Raw genomic sequence first — 7,494 nt, 5'->3', positions numbered from 1 at the left:
CTTGTTTCCCTTATGACAGCTATTCCTATGGGTGAGATGGAATCTCAGTTTTTGAGTTACATTTCCCTGACACTGAAAGAATCTGAACATTTCTTTGTATCAGTGATTCTCAATCTTCCCAATGCTGCCACCCTTTAATTCAGTTCCTCATGTTGTGGTGACTCTCAACCATAAGATTATTTTCATTGCTACTTCATAGCTGTAGTTTTGTTATATGTGAATTGTAATGTAAATATCTGCTATGCAGGGGATCTGACATGCAACCCCTTGAAAGGGTCAGTCTACTTCTGAAGGGGTCATGACCTGCAGCTTGAGAACCACTGTTTAAATGATTATTGTCAGTTTGTGCTTCTTTTGAGAAGTGTTTGTTCAGCATATGGGCCCATTGCTAGCTGAATCGTTTGGTTGTGTAGTGTTGTATCTCCTTAACTCTTTATATATTGTGGATCTTAGGGCTCTATCAGTTGAATGACTAGGAATTTTTTTTCTCCCACTTTGTAAGTGATCTCTTCACTCTGCTACATTTACTGTTGTGCAGAAACTATTTAACTTATGTAACCTTAGTGACCAGTTCTAATATTATTTCCTGTGTTATGGGAGTTCTAGTTAGGAAAATTTTTCCTGTGCCAAAATCTTGATGTGTTTCTTATTTTCCTGTAGCACTTTCAAAATTTCAAGTTATACATTAAGATCTTTGATACATTAGTTGATTTTTGTACAGGGTAAGAGTATGTATGGATCTAGCTCCCTGCTTCTATATGAGAATATAGAGTTTTTTCTATCAGTTTGTTGAAGAGCTCTGTTTTCTACAGTGTGCATTTTGGGCACCTCTGCCTACAGACAGAGAGGTGACTGTGGATGGGTGAGTTTATTTCTTCACTCTATTATGTTGTTCTAATTGTCTGGTTTTGTGCCAGTGCCTCACCAGTTTTGTTATTATGTATACAGTATTATACTATAGTATGATTTGAAGTCTAGAAAAATGAAATTCTTCCAGCATCATGACTATTTTTTCTCAGAATTGCTTTGTCTGAGTATTATATTTATCTTCGGGTATTTTATGCTGCAATATGCATTTCAGGGTTGTTCTTTCTAGTTCTATAGAGAATTTCATGAATTTTGAAGAATTTCGTGGAACCCGTACATGTTCTAACAACAGTAGTTCTGCCAATCCATGGATATTCCATGTCTTCCTGTCTTCAGTTCTTCAGAACGCTTCCTTCAGTGTTTCATAGTTTCATCAGTAGAGAGCTTCCATCTCTTTGGATATGCTGATTCTTAAGTATTTCATCCTAGAGGAGAAAGCTGTTTGTAATGGGGACTTTTAAACGTTCTCAGTAATTTCATGTCTGCATGTTTTAGAAGTTCCTGATTTGTAGGCTGACACTAACTAATACTTCTAGGCATTTTCTCCGTGAAGTGTTTGCAGTCTTCCATTCATAAGATCGTATCATCCGCAAGCACGTACACTTTTTTTTTTAAGTTCTTTCTTCCCTTTGTATTTGTATCCCTTTTCTCTTTATTTTATTTTATTTTATTTTGGTCTGATTTCTCTGACTGAATTTTTTTAAATATTTATTTTCTTTATTTATTATTTTACTTATTCATTTTACATCGTGCTCACTGTCCCCCTGCTAGTCACCCCCTCCCACAATCCTTCCCCCATCCCTCCTCTCCTCCTCTGAGTGGTTGCCCCCCCCCCCGTATACCCCCACCCTGACACATCAAGTCTCTGTGAATCTAGGAGAGTTCTTTCCCACTGATGCCAGACAACACAGCCCAGCTATAGGAACATATCCCAAGTACAGACAACAGCTTTGGGATGGCCCCTGTTCCCTTTGTTCAGGACCCACCTGAAGACCAGGCTGCACATCTGCTATGTATGTGCAGGGAGGCCTGGGTCCAGCCGTGTTCAGCCCGTGTATGTTCTTTGGTTGGTGGTTCGGTCTCTGAGAGCCCCAAGAGTCCAGGTTAGATGATTCTGTTGGTCTTCCTGTGGAGTTTCTGTCCCCTTAGGGGCTACAATCCTTCCTCCTATTCTTCCATGAGAGTCCCCAAGCTCCACCTACTGTTTGGGTGGGTATCTCTGGCTGAATTCTAACTATGCAATAGCTTCTAAGTGTACAACTCCACAGCACTGAGTGGATTGTCCCTATTGGGCAGACATCACTGTTTCCATATCCGCAACCATCCATCATTCCAAACTGCAGCCATCAAATAGCTCCACCATTGTTGGCTCATCTGTGATGGTTTTCCTGTGCAAACACCTTATGGTAGGATCATATAATCTTAGCTCCTTTTTTTAAAAAGATTTATTTATTTTATGTATATGAGTATGCTATAGCTGTACAAATGGTTGTAAGCCATCATGTGGTTGCTGGGATTTGAACTCAGGACCTCTGCTCACTCTCGCCCCACTCACTCCAGCACAAAGATTTATTTATTATATGTAAGTAGCTGACTTTAGACACACCAGAAGAGGGCGTCAGTTCTCATTACAGATGGTTGTGAGCCACCATGTGGTTGCTGGGATTTGAACTCAGGATCTTCAGAAGAGCAGTCAGTGCTCTTAACCGCTGAGCTATCTCACCAGCCCCTAATCTTAGCTCTTACATGCCTGGTTTATTACATTTCATATGTTTTCAAGATTTATCCCTGTATTGGAGCATGTATCACAATCTCCTTTTAAGGAAGCATGTTATCCCACACATTGAAATAGAGAGAAACATGCTTGCATTACCCACGCACTGTTCATTCAGCTTCTCAACTATTGCTGGACATTTAGGTTCTCCCATCTTTTGGCTCCTGTGAATGATGCTGTTGGGAACATGGCAGAAGGAATCTGCTTGCATCTCCCTCTAATTCTTCTGGGTAACCGGGAGTGGAATTGCTGGATCATATGTTCACCGCTAGATTCTATATTTAACTTTCTGGGGACCCGCCAAACTGTTTCCCGAGCAGCTGCGGCATTTTACGTTCCAGCCCCTGATGCACAGCTTCTCCACACTCTCTGGACCAGTTGTTATTTTCCGTTTTCTCTTTCTCTTTTGAGAATAGCCATCCTAGTGGGTGGGAAGGGGCAGCCCCATTTGTTTGGAAGGATATCAGATACAGCCTCCTGTGTTGAGCTACCTACCCAGGAGTAGGTAAGGTGGACTACCTACAGTAAGAATCAGACCTACCTGGAAGTTGTTATTGCAAGACCTTCTTACAGAATAGAGCGGCTTTCCAGTGAGGACCTGGGTCCTGCACCCGGGGAACATAGACAGTAACAATGTTGGCTACCTAGTCAACTATCCATCCACTAGTTCTTTCTCTCATCAGTCAGGCCACATTTATTGAGCACTAAGAAGCAGGGAGGGACTGTATTAAATGCTTTAGCGAGATCATTCTCTAGGTTCCCCCAAAAGAAACCTCAGAAATGCTCTTGTCTAACACCTTCCCTGTTCAGAAATGTTGTCTTAATGTAAAGAGATAGGAATAGGTCCCGGGTTTTCAAATCAGCAATTCATCAGAAAGGAGAAAAAGCCAGGAGAAAAAGCCCCTCTATGTCTTGTTGGGGGGAGGGTGAGTTTAAAACAAGGGTGAGCATTTTCTTTCTCACATGCATGTACTTTCCTTACAGCTCACTCCACACTCCAACCACTTGATCAGCCAGTGAGCTCTGAATGCAATGAAGCAAGCATAGTAGACCTGATCAGATAAGCCCAAGTCCTTCCCACTGTGATAACCTCTCATGAGAATGTGACACACACGTGGGTCGCTTGTGAAGAGAGATACCACTGACTTGGAGTTTGAGAGCTGTGCACAAGTGTATTTGATTTCACTCTGGGAAGAATTCCAAAGGACAGACTTTGGAGGATTTATGAATACCATAATGTCTATGCAATTGGATTTCATCGAGAAACACAGGCTCATTTTCTACCTCGTGCTGGGATCTTTCAATTATATTAAGGGGCAAAGAGAGAGAAATGGAAACAGTGGCCGGAGAGTAATTCAGAGATAGAATTTCCGCATCTGTTTATGTTTCTCTGCTTAGTGCTCAGACCAGCAGTCAACCGGACTGGCAGTCAGTACCATTCCCTAAAGTCACGTTCACTTCTAGAATGTCTAGGCACATTCCAAAACCATACAAAGGAAGAAGAGAGGCCCTGCCCACTGCTATCAGGGAGAGCGAGCTGGGTGGGGGATCAGCAAGAATGTTCTCTATCTTTGCAGGAGCCATCAGAACATCTGAGATGACAGCTGGAACATAAGATTAAGTACAATTGCGCTGAGCTCCCTATAACACGGATGCCGATGATCTCGGCTTCCCAGCCCATCTGTAATCTCAATGCTTTATCTCATCCCATATTTTGCTGTCACTTTATGTACCTGGGAATACTTTGCAGACATAATTAATGTCTTCAATCTATGTAAGGACTTTTACGTAAAGATTATGATGCTCAAAAAGAATTTTTTTTTTTTTCTTTTTCAGAGAGCTCCAAGACCTTGGCAGTGTGCTAAGACCTTGAAGGGGAGCAGAGGGCTGGAGATGAGCCACCAGCTTCCATCCAGGGTAAGTGCATGACACAGCTGTCTCTCTGTATCCTATAGCCCAGCTCAGGACCCTGTTTAGAAACCTCTCCCAACATTGGCATCTTCATCCGGTCCCTTTGCTTTCAATCTGGGTCTCTCCCTCCAATGGTCTCGGCCTAACTTCCAGATGCAGCAGCCCTGACCAGCATCTTCAGGTCAACCTGGTCCCATCATTTCAATCCTGCCTCAGACTGACCCCGCCACAAGGGCCTGGATGCCTTCCTCTGCATATAATAGAGCCTGCATATTTGAGAAATATTTGCAACCCACAGGCGTTTTAAAATAATTAGTAAGCCATGGGCTAAGCTTAATATTAAACGAAACACAATCCTGATGAAAAAAACACCCAGCCGATTGAGATTACTGTCTCTCAACTAATTCAGGATTCAGGAGGCTTAGTAGAAAAGGGAAGCGATTGGTAAACAGATCTCGCAGGGGAGTCTGAGATTGCATAATGTGATCTAACTAGGGGTTGGATGCTTGCTGTCTCTTTCAGGATCAGGAGCAATGGGAGAAGTTATCCAGCTCAGCCAGTTTGTAGCCTGCAAAGGCAGGTGGGGCCCAATCCCTGAACCACTGCAGAACAGCTGAGGCCAGGGCAGTTCCGAGAGGGATGTCACATGCCTTCGGAAATTTCTGTCCCTACCTGAAATAGAGGTGAATCACATGGGAGCTTGTGACAGGCAGGAAGAACTTGGGGCTGCTCTCTTGGGCTGCACAGGCAGGGCTCTTCTGATTTTGCTTCTCAAGATTCCTTCTCTGAACCTGGAAAACTGAGTCCTGTGACAGCAATATGAGCAGTGGCCTTTGGAACTCAACCCAAAAGGGTTTTTGTCTCTATGCATCTGAGAAGACCCTATTTTATAACCTGAGAAAAGATCCAAGTGGTGCCTTTAGAAAGAAAGAGAAGCTGGGTGGTGGTGGTACACGCCTTTAATCCCAGCACTTGGGAGGCAGAGGCAGGTGGATTTCTGAGTTCGAGGCCAGCCTGGTCTACAGATTGAGTTCAAGGACAGCCAAGGCTACACAGAGAAACCCTGTCTCGAAAAAAAAAAACAAAAACAAAAAAGAAGAAGAAGAAGAAGAAGAAGAAGAAGAAGAAGAAGAAGAAGAAGAAGAAGAAGAAGAAGAAGAAGAAGAAGAAAAAGAAAGAGAATGGCTCAGAGTAACAGGAGGGTACTGGGGAATTGAACCTGCAGCCTTGACCATGTCCTGGCACACACTGACATGCATAAGCACACACAAAGGCCACATGGAGCAGGGCACACAGGCCTACCAACTCATTCTGGCAAGCTCATCTGAAGGTTAAGGCTGCAGCCTCTGACCTCAAGGGCATATTTATACAGAATCATGCAAAAATGGCACTTGTCAGGAATATTACCCAACAGGTTACATCATTCTTTACTTTGGGGGTTCCCTGGACATCTCACATCAGCCATCTTGTGCTGATCCAGAGCCTCCCTGCCCAGCCCTCGTGTCCTAAGTCAGCCATATTTCAACTGACTCATACCTGGTATTTATATCAGCACCGCGTGGACTGGACATAAATCGACCCTGACATCCTCCTGTTCCTACGCCGTGTGAGGCACGTGTTCGCCCGCAGAGTGGTGGGCCAGCCCTCTCATGGTTTCTGCAGGCTTTTCCCCTGTGTGTGTATTCCACTAGGAGGATGGTCATTTAAAAGACCGTCCCCTCCCTCCAGTCTGCTTTCATTCTTGGGAGCTGTGTGGTTGGAGGACGAAGAGGAACATCTGGATGAGTTGGCTCAGCCTGGGTTGGATCCTTCTTGCTGTGGGTTAGCCTTCGGCCAGAGCAGGGCACTTCCTGCTGCCCAAGCCTTGAAAAGGGACACAGCTCTGTGAAAGGAGGGTTGGCAAGCTCTGGCTTTGCCTAGAACTGTGCTGATCCTTAGGGGTGACGTATTGGACTGCAGATCTAAAGCCATACTCAGTCGTTGGCAGAGTGTTAATAATCCCAGCTGTTGGCTACTTACGTCTTCTCTCTAGAGTTTGAACTCAGTGGGGACGGGTGTTGTGCCTGACCCCCCTAAATCCAAAACAGCTTCAATATTTGGAAGAAAGCATCTTCCCTTCTTTATCTAAGTCATTCTGAAACCTAGTGCAGGCATACACAATTATGCAGTTCTTGGATTCCTAACACACCAAGTTAGATTCTGTGGCCTGAGGGGTCTCCTGGCTTCTTCTCACGGAGGGACTTTATGTCACTGCTGAAGCTGCTGTGGATTATGGCTCCATATCTGCTAATAACAGTATGGGTTTCCCATTCCCCGGGGCAGACAGACTTTGGAACCTTGTCCTCTGCAGAAGATCCAGGATTCTCCAGTCCCGCCCTCTTTGTGAGGTAACTGTCCTGGTTTCTATTCAAGCCCAGTGAGCTGGTTCCCCTGATCCTCAATGCTAGAGCCCTGATGGGGCCCAGGAGGACAGGCAGGCAGCTCATAAAACAAGAATCTTCTGGCTTGAAACTCAGCACCAAGGAGACAAGACTGGTGATTACTAAACCAGGTCACTGGTGGCTATAATCACAGCCTAGGATTTGAAAATATCTCCTCAGCGGGGGCCACAGTCTTTTTGTTTTGTTTTTTTATTTTGTTTTTTTGTTTTTGTTTTTTCCTTCATGCAAGAAGGAGAGGCTATTCGCTCTTTTGACAGATATCAGATCCAGAGCTCTGTTAAAGGTAGGAGTTTGGGGTACTGGAGAGATGGCTTAGAAGTTAAAAAACACTGGCTGTTCTCCCAGAGGACCCAGGTTCAATTCTCAGCACCCACATGGCAGCTCACAACTGTCTATAACTTCAGTTCTAGGAGATCTGACACCCTCACACAGACATGCATACAGGTAAACCACCAAGGCACCGAATAAATAAATAAATAAATAAATAAATAAATAAATCTT

This window comes from Mastomys coucha, unplaced genomic scaffold, assembly GCF_008632895.1.
Source record: "Mastomys coucha isolate ucsf_1 unplaced genomic scaffold, UCSF_Mcou_1 pScaffold22, whole genome shotgun sequence".
NCBI lineage: Eukaryota > Metazoa > Chordata > Mammalia > Rodentia > Muridae > Mastomys > Mastomys coucha.
Note: the sequence above shows the minus strand (reverse complement) of the source record.